This window comes from Oncorhynchus clarkii, chromosome 23 (assembly GCF_045791955.1).
Source record: "Oncorhynchus clarkii lewisi isolate Uvic-CL-2024 chromosome 23, UVic_Ocla_1.0, whole genome shotgun sequence".
Classification (NCBI taxonomy): domain Eukaryota; kingdom Metazoa; phylum Chordata; class Actinopteri; order Salmoniformes; family Salmonidae; genus Oncorhynchus; species Oncorhynchus clarkii.
The window spans coordinates 40,227,294-40,239,453 of NC_092169.1; the positions used below are offsets into that span (position 1 = coordinate 40,227,294).

Below are 12,160 nucleotides of genomic sequence, written 5' to 3' on the forward strand. Positions count from 1 at the left end.
TCCTAATTATCCCTAGAATTTCTAAGCAAACAGCTGGAGGCAGGGCTTTCTCCTATAGAGCTCCATTTTTATGGAACGGTCTGCCTACCCATGTCAGAGACGCAAACTCGGTCTCAACCGTTAAGTCTTTACTGAAGACTCATCTCTTCAGTGGGTCATATGATTGAGTGTAGTCTGGCCCAGGAGTGGGAAGGTGAACAGAAAGGCTCTGGAGCAACGAACAGCCCTTGCTGTCTCTGCCTGGCCGGTTCCCCCTCTTTCCACTGGGATTCTCTGCCTCTAACCCTATTACAGGGGCTGAGTCACTGGCTTACTGGGGCTCTCTCATGCCGTCCCTGGGAGGGGTGCGTCACCTGAGTGGGTTGAGTCACTGATGTGGTCATCCTGTCTGGGTTATCCCTCTAGTGGTGTGGGGGCTGTGCTTTGGCAAAGTGGCTGGGGTTATATCCTTCCTGTTTGGCCCTGTCCGGGGGTGTCCTCGGATGTGGCCACAGTGTCTCCTGACCCCTCCTGTCTCAGCCTGCAGTATTTATGCTGCAGTAGTTTATGTGTCGGGGGGCTAGGGTCAGTTTGTTATATCTGGAGTACTTCTCCTGTCCTATTCGGTGTCCTGTGTGAATTTAAGTGTGCTCTCTCTAATTCTCTCTTTCTTTCTCTCTCTTGGAGGACCTGAGCCCTAGGACCATGCCTCAGGAATACCTGACATGATGACTCCTTGCTGTCCCCAGTCCACCTGGCCGTGCTGCTGCTCCAGTTTCAACTGTTCTGCCTTATTATTATTGGACCATGCTGGTCATTTATGAACATTTGAACATCTTGGCCATGTTCTGTTATAATCTCCACCCGGCACAGCCAGAAGAGGACTGGCCACCCCACATAGCCTGGTTCCTCTCTTGGTTTCTTCCTAGGCTTTGGCCTTTCTAGGGAGTTTTTCCTAGCCACCGTGCTTCTACACCTGCATTGCTTGCTGTTTGGGGTTTTAGGCTGGGTTTCTGTACAGCACTTTGAGATATCAGCTGATGTACGAAGGGCTATATAAATACATTTGATTTGATTTGATATTGTCTGACAGGGCCACAGTGTCTTCTGACCCCTCCTGTCTCAGACTCGAGTATTTATGCTCCAATAGTTTGTGTCGGGAGGCTAGAGTCAGTATGTTTTATCTGGAGTATTTCTCCCGTGTCCTGTGTCAATTTAAGTATGCTCTCTCTTTTTCTTTCTTTCTCTCTTTCTCTCTCTCAGAGGATCTGAGCCCTAGGACCATGCCTCAGGACAACCTGGCCTGATGCCTCCTTGCTGTCCCCAGTTCACCTGGTCATGCTGCTGCTCCAGTTTCAACTGTCTGCCTGCGGCTATGGAACCTTGACCTGTTCACCGGACGTGCTACCTGTCCCAGACCTGCTGTTTTCAACACTCTAGAGACAGCAGGAGTGGTAGAGTTACTCTATGAAAAGCCAACTGACATTTACTCCTGGGGTGCTGACCTGTTTCACCCTCTACAACCACTGTGATTATTGTTATTTGAACCCGCTATGAACATTTGAACATCTTGGCCATGTTCTGTTAAAATCAGGGCATTATAAATACATTTGATTGATTGATTGATTTACTTCTCTAGTCAAAGAGGGCTCCACTGGAAAACTCATCTGGGACTAACTTTGTTAGCTTGATAGCTAACATTAGCAGCTTAGCTAGGTTAGCGGCTCTTTCAAGCAGACTTTAATCTGTCAGTTAAGTTATGATGTGTGGGTGTGTGTCTGTGTATGATGTGTGTCTGTGCCATGTGGAATCCCTCTCACTGTAGAGCACAGGGCTGAACTGATTGTGTGTACATTTAGTATTTCTTAGATATTAACATAGACCTACATTGTCCAGTGAAATGCTCTATCTTCCTCCCTCACTCCCTTCTGCCCTCCCCTACACCAGGCTTGAAACAGCTTCACATGAAGAACTAAATCATTCAAGCTATTCCAGACCAGAAATGTAAAAAAATAAAATATATATTTCAGTCAACTGCATTTGTAATTCATGTTCATTATCTAAGACCCATAAAACAGGTCAAATGTTAACTTGCTACAGTATATTAACACTCTAAGAAGTCTGGGGTGGTTCCAAGTCAATTCAATCAACTACAAATGTATGGTTCTTGGAAATGGGCATGGCAAATCTCCAAGCAGACAATTCCACCGGCAGCCCAAACAATACTTTAAAGAACTGATCAGAACAGTAACAGAACAGTAACAGGGGCAGAACAGTAACAGAACAGTAACCAGGCAGAACAGTAACAGTAACAGGGACAGAACATTAACAGAACAGTAACAGGGACTGAACATTAACAGAACAGTTACGGGGCAGAACAGTAACAAGTAACAGAACAGTAACATGGACCGAACAGTAACAGGGACCGAACAGTAACAGAGCAGTAACAGGGACAGAACAGTAACAGAACAGTAACAGGGACAGAACAGTAACAGGGACAGAACATTAACAGAACAGTAACAGGGACAGAACAGTAACAGAACAGTAACAGGGACAGAACAGTAACGGGGCCAGAACATTAACAGAACAGTAACAGGGACAGAACAGTAACAGAACAGTAACAGGGACAGAACATTAACAGAACAGTAACAGGGACAGAACATTAACAGAACAGTTACGGGGCAGAACAGTAACAGAACAGTAACAGAACAGGGACAGAACAGTGACAGAACAGGGACAGAACATTAACAGAACAGATACGGGGCAGAACAGTAACAGGGACAGAACAGTAACAGAACAGTAACCGAACAGTAACAGGGACAGAACATTAACAAGACAGTTACGGGGCAGAACAGTAACAGGGACAGAACAGTAACAGGGCCAGAACAGTAACAGGGCCAGAACAGTAACAGGGACAGAACAGTAACAGGGCCAGAACAGTAACAGGGCCAGAACAGTTACGGGGCATAACAGTAACAGGCAGAACAGTAACAGAAGTAACAGGGACAGAACAGTAACAGAAGTAACAGGGACAGAACAGTAACAGTAGCAGAACAGTAACAGAACTGTACAGGGACAGAAACAGAACAGGGACAGAACAGTAACAGAAGTAACAGGGACAGAACAGTAAAAGAGCAGTAACAGGAACAGAACAGTAACAGGGACAGAACAGTAACAGGGACAGAACAGTAACAGGGAAAGAGCAGTAACAGGGAAAGAGCAGTAACAGGGACAGAGCAGTAACAGGGACAGAGCAGTAACAGGGACAGAACAGTAACAGGGACAGAGCAGTAACAGGGACAGAACAGTAAAAGAGCAGTAACAGGGACATAACAGTAACAGGGACAGAGATAACAGTAACAGGGACAGAGAGAACAGTAACAGGGACAGAGCGAACAGTAACAGGGACAGAGCAGTAACAGGGACAGAGCAGTAACAGGGACAGAGCAGTAACAGGGACAGAACAGTAACATGGACAGAACAGTAACAAAACAGTTACGGGGCAGAACAGTAACATGGACACAACAGTAACAAAATAAGTACGGGGCAGAACAGTAACATGGACATAACAGTAACTGAACAGTAAAAGACAGAACAGTAACAGGGACAGAACAGTAACATGGACATAACAGTAACTGAACAGTAACAGACAGAACAGTAACAGGGACAGAACAGTAACAGAACAGTAACAGGGACAGAACAGTAACAGGGACAGAACAGTAACATGGACATAACAGTAACTGAACAGTAACAGACAGAACAGTAGCAGAACAGTGACCGGGACAGAACAGTGACCGGGACAGGACAGTGACCGAGACAGAACAGTGACCGAGACAGAACAGTAACAGGGACAGAACAGTAACAGGGACAGAACAGTAACTGAACAGTAACAGACAGAACAGTAGCAGGGACAGAACATTAACAGTAACAGGGACATAACAGTAGCAGGGAAAGAACATTAACAGAACAGGGACAGAACAGTAACAGAACAGTAGCAGGGACAGAACAGTAGCAGGGAAAGAACAGTGACCGAGACAGAACAGTGACCGAGACAGAACAGTGACCGAGACAGAACAGTGACCGAGACAGAACAGTAGCAGGGACAGAACAGTAACAGAACAGTAACAGGGACAGAACAGTAGCAGGGACAGAACATTAACAGAACAGTAACAGAACAGTAACAGAACAGTAACAGGGACAGAAAATTAACAGAACAGTAACAGGGACAGAACATTAACTGAACAGTTACGGGGAAGAACAGTAACAGAACAGTAACAGAACAGTAACAAGTAACAGAACAGTAACAGAACAGGGACAGAACAGTAACAGAACAGGGACAGAACATTAACAGAACAGTTACGGGGCAGAACAGTAACAGGGACAGAACAGTAACAGAACAGTAACAGAACAGTAACAGGGACAGAACATTAACAAGTCAGTTACGGGGCAGAACAGTAACAGGGACAGAACAGTACAGGGCCAGAACAGTAACAGGGACAGAACAGTAACAGAACAGTAACAGGGACAGAACAGTAACTGAACAGTAACAGACAGAACAGTAACATACAGAACAGGGACAGAACAGTAACATGGACATAACAGTAACATGGACATAACAGTAACTGAAGAGTAACAGACAGAACAGTAACAGAACAGTGACCGGGACAGAACAGTGACCGGGACAGGACAGTGACCGAGACAGAACAGTGACCGAGACAGAACAGTAACAGGGACAGAACAGTAACAGGGACAGAACAGTAACTGAACAGTAACAGACAGAACAGTAGCAGGGACAGAACATTAACAGTAACAGGGACATAACAGTAGCAGGGAAAGAACATTAACAGAACAGGGACAGAACAGTAACAGGGACAGAACAGTGACCGAGACAGAACAGTGACCGAGACAGAACAGTGACCGAGACAGAACAGTGACCGAGACAGAACAGTAGCAGGGACAGAACAGTAACAGAACAGTAACAGGGACAGAACAGTAGCAGGGACAGAACATTAACAGAACAGTAACAGAACAGTAACAGAACAGTAACAGGGACAGAAAATTAACAGAACAGTAACAGGGACAGAACATTAACTGAACAGTTACGGGGAAGAACAGTAACAGAACAGTAACAGAACAGTAACAAGTAACAGAACAGTAACAGAACAGGGACAGAACAGTAACAGAACAGGGACAGAACATTAACAGAACAGTTACGGGGCAGAACAGTAACAGGGACAGAACAGTAACAGAACAGTAACAGAACAGTAACAGGGACAGAACATTAACAAGTCAGTTACGGGGCAGAACAGTAACAGGGACAGAACAGTACAGGGCCAGAACAGTAACAGGGACAGAACAGTAACAGAACAGTAACAGGGACAGAACAGTAACAGGGACAGAACAGTAACTGAACAGTAACAGACAGAACAGTAACATACAGAACAGGGACAGAACAGTAACATGGACATAACAGTAACATGGACATAACAGTAACTGAAGAGTAACAGACAGAACAGTAACAGAACAGTGACCGGGACAGAACAGTGACCGGGACAGGACAGTGACCGAGACAGAACAGTGACCGAGACAGAACAGTAACAGGGACAGAACAGTAACAGGGACAGAACAGTAACTGAACAGTAACAGACAGAACAGTAGCAGGGACAGAACATTAACAGTAACAGGGACATAACAGTAGCAGGGAAAGAACATTAACAGAACAGGGACAGAACAGTAACAGGGACAGAACAGTGACCGAGACAGAACAGTGACCGAGACAGAACAGTGACCGAGACAGAACAGTGACCGAGACAGAACAGTAGCAGGGACAGAACAGTAACAGAACAGTAACAGGGACAGAACAGTAGCAGGGACAGAACATTAACAGAACAGTAACAGAACAGTAACAAAACAGTAACAGGGACAGAACATTAACAGAACAGTAACAGGGACAGAACATTAACTGAACAGTTACGGGGAAGAACAGTAACAGAACAGTAACAGAACAGTAACAAGTAACAGAACAGTAACAGAACAGTAACAGAACAGGGACAGAACAGTAACAGAACAGGGACAGAACATTAACAGAACAGTTACGGGGCAGAACAGTAACAGGGACAGAAGAGTAACAGAACAGTAACAGAACAGTAACAGGGACAGAACATTAACAAGTCAGTTACGGGGCAGAACAGTAACAGGGACAGAACAGTACAGGGACAGAACAGTAACAGGGCCAGAACAGTAACAGGGACAGAACAGTTACGGGGCATAACAGTAACAGGCAGAACAGTAACAGAAGTAACAGGGACAGAACAGTAACAGAAGTAACAGGGACAGAACAGTAACAGGGACAGAACAGTAACAGGGAAAGAACAGTAACAGAACAGGGACAGCAAAGTAATAGAACAGGAACAGAACAGTAACAGGAACAGAACAGTAACAGGGACAGAACAGTAACAGGGAAAGAACAGTAACAGAACAGGGACAGCAAAGTAATAGAACAGGAACAGAACAGTAACAGGAACAGAACAGTAACAGTAACAGAACAGTAACATAACTGTACAGGGACAGTAACAGAACAGGGACAGAACAGTAACAGAAATAACAGGGACAGAACAGTAACAGTACAGTAACAGAATAGTAACAGAGGTAACAGGGACAGAACAGTAAAAGAGCAGTAACAGGGACAGAACAGTAAAAGAGCAGCAACAGGAACAGAACAGTAACAGGGACAGAACAGTAACATAAGTAACAGGGACAGAACAGTAACAGGGACAGAACAGTAACAGGGAAAGAACAGTAACAGAACAGGGACAGCAAAGTAATAGAACAGGAACAGAATAGTAACAGGAACAGAACAGTAACAGTAGCAGAACAGTAACAGAACTGTACAGGGACAGTAACAGAACAGGGACAGGGACAGTAACAGAAGTAACAGGGACTGAACAGTAACAGGGACAGAACAGTAACAGTAGCAGAACAGTAACATAACTGTACAGGGACAGTAACAGAACAGGGACAGAACATTAACAGAAGTAACAGGGACAGAACAGTAACGGTACAGTAACAGAATAGTAACAGAGGTAACAGGGAAAGAACAGTAAAAGAGCAGTAACAGGAACAGAACAGTAACAGGGACAGAACAGTAACAGGGACAGAGCAGTAACAGGGACAGAGCAGTAACAGGGACAGAGCAGTAACAGGGACAGAACAGTAACAGAGAGAACAGTAACAGGGACAGAGCAGTAACAGGGACAGAACAGTAAAAGAGCAGTAACAGGGACAGAACAGTAACAGGGACAGAGAGAACAGTAACAGGGACAGAGCAGTAACAGGGACAGAGCAGTAACAGGGACAGAACAGTAAAAGAGCAGTAAGAGGGACAGAACAGTAACAGGGACAGAACAGTAACAGGGACAGAGCAGTAACAGGGACAGAGCAGTAACAGGGACAGAGCAGTAACAGGGACAGAGCAGTAACAGGGACAGAGCAGTAACAGGGACAGAGCAGTAACAGGGACAGAGCAGGGACAGGGACAGAGCAGTAACAGGGACAGAGCAGTAACAGGGACAGAGCAGTAACAGGGACAGAGCAGTAACAGGGACAGAGCAGTAACAGGGACAGAGCAGTAACAGGGACAGAGCAGTAACAGGGACAGAGCAGTAACAGGGACAGAACAGTAACAGGGAAAGAACAGTAACAGAACAGGGACAGCAAAGTAATAGAACAGGAACAGAACAGTAACAGGAACAGAACAGTAACAGAACAGCAACATAACTGTACAGGGACAGTAACAGAACAGGGACAGAACAGTAACAGAAGTAACAGGGACAGAACAGTAACAGTACAGTAACAGAATAGTAACAGAGGTAACAGGGACAGAACAGCAAAAGAGCAGTAACAGGGACAGAACAGTAAAAGAGCAGCAACAGGAACAGAACAGTAACAGGGACAGAACAGTAACATAAGTAACAGGGACAGAACAGTAACAGGGACAGAACAGTAACAGGGAAAGAACAGTAACAGAACAGGGACAGCAAAGTAATAGAACAGGAACAGAACAGCAACAGGAACAGAACAGTAACAGTAGCAGAACAGTAACAGAACTGTACAGGGACAGTAACAGAACAGGGACAGAACAGTAACAGAAGTAACAGGGACTGAACAGTAACAGGGACAGAACAGTAACAGTAGCAGAACAGTAACATAACTGTACAGGGACAGTAACAGAACAGGGACAGAACAGTAACAGAAGTAACAGGGACAGAACAGTAACGGTACAGTAACAGAATAGTAACAGAGGTAACAGGGACAGAACAGTAAAAGAGCAGTAACAGGAACAGAACAGTAACAGGGACAGAGCAGTAACAGGGACAGAGCAGTAACAGGGACAGAACAGTAACAGAGAGAACAGTAACAGGGACAGAGCAGTAACAGAACAGTAAAAGAGCAGTAACAGGGACAGAACAGTAACAGGGACAGAGAGAACAGTAACAGGGACAGAGCGAACAGTAACAGGGACAGAGCAGTAACAGGGACAGAGCAGTAGCAGGGACAGAACAGTAAAAGAGCAGTAACAGGGACAGAACAGTAACAGGGACAGAACAGTAACAGGGACAGAGCAGTAACAGGGACAGAGCAGTAACAGGGACAGAGCAGTAACAGGGACAGAGCAGTAACAGGGACAGAGCAGGGACAGGGACAGAGCAGTAACAGGGACAGAGCAGTAACAGGGACAGAGCAGTAACAGGGACAGAGCAGTAACAGGGACAGAGCAGTAACAGGGACAGAGCAGTAACAGGGACAGAGCAGGGACAGAACAGTAAAAGAGCAGTAATAGGGACAGAACAGTAACAGGGACAGAACAGTAACAGGGACAGAACAGTAAAAGAGCAGTAACAGGGACAGAACAGTAACAGGGACAGAACAGTAACAGGGACAGAGCAGTAACAAAATAGTTACGGGGCAGAACAGTAACATGGACATAACAGTAACTGAACAGTAACAGACAGAACAGTAACAGGGACAGAACAGTAACATGGACATAACAGTAACTGAACAGTAACAGGGACAGAACAGTAACAGGGACAGAACAGTAACAGGGACAGAACAGTAACCGAGACAGAACAGTGACCAAGACAGAACAGTGACCAAGACAGAACAGTGACCGAGACAGAACAGTGACCGGGACAGAACAGTAGCAGGGACAGAACAGTAACAGAACAGTAGCAGGGACAGAACAGTAGCAGGGACAGAACATTAACAGTAACAGGGACAGAACAGTAGCAGAACAGTAGCAGGGACAGAACAGTAACAGGGACAGAACAGTAACAGGGACAGAACAGTGACCGGGACAGAACAGTGACCGAGACAGAACAGTGACCGAGACAGAACAGTGACCGAGACAGAACAGTGACCGAGACAGAACAGTGACCGAGACAGAACAGTGACCGAGACAGAACAGTGACCGAGACAGAACAGTGACCGAGACAGAACAGTGACCGAGACAGAACAGTGACCGGGACAGAACAGTGACCGAGACAGAACAGTAGCAGGGACAGAGCAGTAACAGAACAGTAACAGGGACAGAACAGTAGCAGGAACATTAACAGAACAGTAACAGGGACAGAACAGTAACAGAACAGTAACAGGGACAGAACATTAACAGAACAGTTACGGGGCAGAACAATAACAGAACAGTAACAAGTAACAGAACAGTAACAGAACAGGGACAGAACAGGGACAGAACAGGGACAGAACAGGGACAGAACATTAACAGAACAGTTACGGGGCAGAACAGTAACAGGAACAGAACAGTAACTGAACAGTAACAGGGACAGAACAGTAACAGGGACAGAACAGTAACAGGGACAGAACAGTAACAGGCAGAACAGTAACAGAAGTAACAGGGACAGAACAGTAACAGAAGTAACAGGGACAGAACAGTAACAGGGACAGAACAGTAACAGGGAAAGAACAGTAACAGAACAGGGACAGCAAAGTAATAGAACAGGAACAGAACAGTAACAGGAACAGAACAGTAACAGGGACAGAACAGTAACAGGGAAAGAACAGTAACAGAACAGGGACAGCAAAGTAATAGAACAGGAACAGAACAGTAACAGTAGCAGAACAGTAACAGGGACAGAACAGTAACAGGGACAGAACAGCAACAGGGACAGAACAGTAACAGGGACAGAGAGAGCAGTAACAGGGACAGAACAGTAAAAGAGCAGTAACAGGGACAGAACAGTAACAGGGACAGAACAGTAACAGGGACAGAACAGTAACAGAACATTAACAGGGACAGAGAGAACAGTAACAGGGACAGAACAGTAACAGGGACAGAGAGAGCAGTAACAGGGACAGAGCAGTAACAGGGACAGAGCAGTAACAGGGACAGAACAGTAAAAGAGCAGTAACAGGGACAGAACAGTAACAGGGACAGAACAGTAACAGGGACAGAGCAGTAACAGGGACAGAGCAGTAACAGGGACAGAGCAGTAACAGGGACAGAGCAGTAACAGGGACAGAGCAGTAACAGGGACAGAGCAGGGACAGAACAGTAAAAGAGCAGTAATAGGGACAGAACAGTAACAGGGACAGAACAGTAACAGGGACAGAACAGTAAAAGAGCAGTAACAGGGACAGAACAGTAACAGGGACAGAACAGTAACAGGGACAGAACAGTAACAGGGACAGAGCAGTAACAGGGACAGAACAGTAACATGGACATAACAGTAAAAAAAAAGTTACGGGGCAGAACAGTAACATGGACACAACAGTAACAAAATAGTTACGGGGCAGAACAGTAACATGGACATAACAGTAACTGAACAGTAACAGACAGAACAGTAACAGGGACAGAACAGTAATATGGACATAACAGTAACTGAACAGTAACAGGGACAGAACAGTAACAGGGACAGAACAGTAACAGGGACAGAACAGTAACTGAACAGTAACAGACAGAACAGGGACAGAACAGTAACAGGGACAGAACAGTAACACGGACAGAACAGTAACAAGGACAGAACAGTAACAGACAGAACAGTAACAGGGACAGAACAGTGACCGGGACAGAACAGTGACCGAGACAGAACAGTGACCGAGACAGAACAGTGACCGAGACAGAACAGTGACCGAGACAGAACAGTGACCGAGACAGAACAGTGACCAGGACAGAACAGTGACCAGGACAGAACAGTGACCGGGACAGAACAGTAGCAGGGACAGAACATTAACAGTAACAGGGACAGAACAGTAGCAGGGACAGAACATTAACAGAACAGGGACAGAACAGTAGCAGGGACAGAACATTAACAGAACAGGGACAGAACAGTAACAGGGACAGAACAGTAGCAGGGACAGAACATTAACAGTAACAGGGACAGAACAGTAGCAGGGACAGAACATTAACAGAACATGGACAGAACAGTAACAGAACAGTAGCAGGGACAGAACAGTAACAGAACAGTAGCAGGGACAGAACATTAACAGAACAGGGACAGAACAGTAACTGGGACAGAACAGTAACTGAACAGTAACAGACAGAACAGTAACAGACAGAACAGGGACAGAACAGTAACATGGACATAACAGTAACTGAACAGTAACAGACAGAACAGTAACAGGGACAGAACAGTGACCGAGACAGAACAGTGACCGAGACAGAACAGTGACCGAGACAGAACAGTGACCGAGACAGAACAGTGATCGGGACAGAACAGTAGCAGGGACAGAACAGTAACAGAACAGTAACAGGGACAGAACAGTAGCAGGGACAGAACATTAACAGTAACAGGGACAGAACAGTAGCAGGGACAGAACATTAACAGAACAGGGACAGAACAGTAACAGAACAGTAGCAGGGACAGAAAGGTAACAGAACAGGGAGAGAACAGTAACAGAACAGTAGCAGGGACAGGACATTAACAGAACAGGGACAGAACAGTAACAGAACAGTAGCAGGGACAGAACATTAACAGTAACAGGGACAGAACAGTAGCAGGGACAGAACATTAACAGAACAGGGACAGAACATTAACCGAACAGTAGCAGGGACAGAACAGTAACAGAACAGTAGCAGGGACAGAATAGTAACAGAACAGGGACAGAACAGTAACAGAACAGTAGCAGGGACAGAACAGTAACAGAACAGGGACAGAACAGTAACAAGGAC

The 12,160-nt window shown here is 45.6% G+C and overlaps 1 protein-coding gene across 1 annotated transcript in view; it reads right to left on the reverse strand.

The window, feature by feature from the left end:
- LOC139381559 (protein tweety homolog 2-like) overlaps window positions 1-12,160 on the reverse strand; it is a 211,374-nt gene that overhangs the window by 33,926 nt on the left and 165,288 nt on the right. The window lies entirely within an intron of this gene.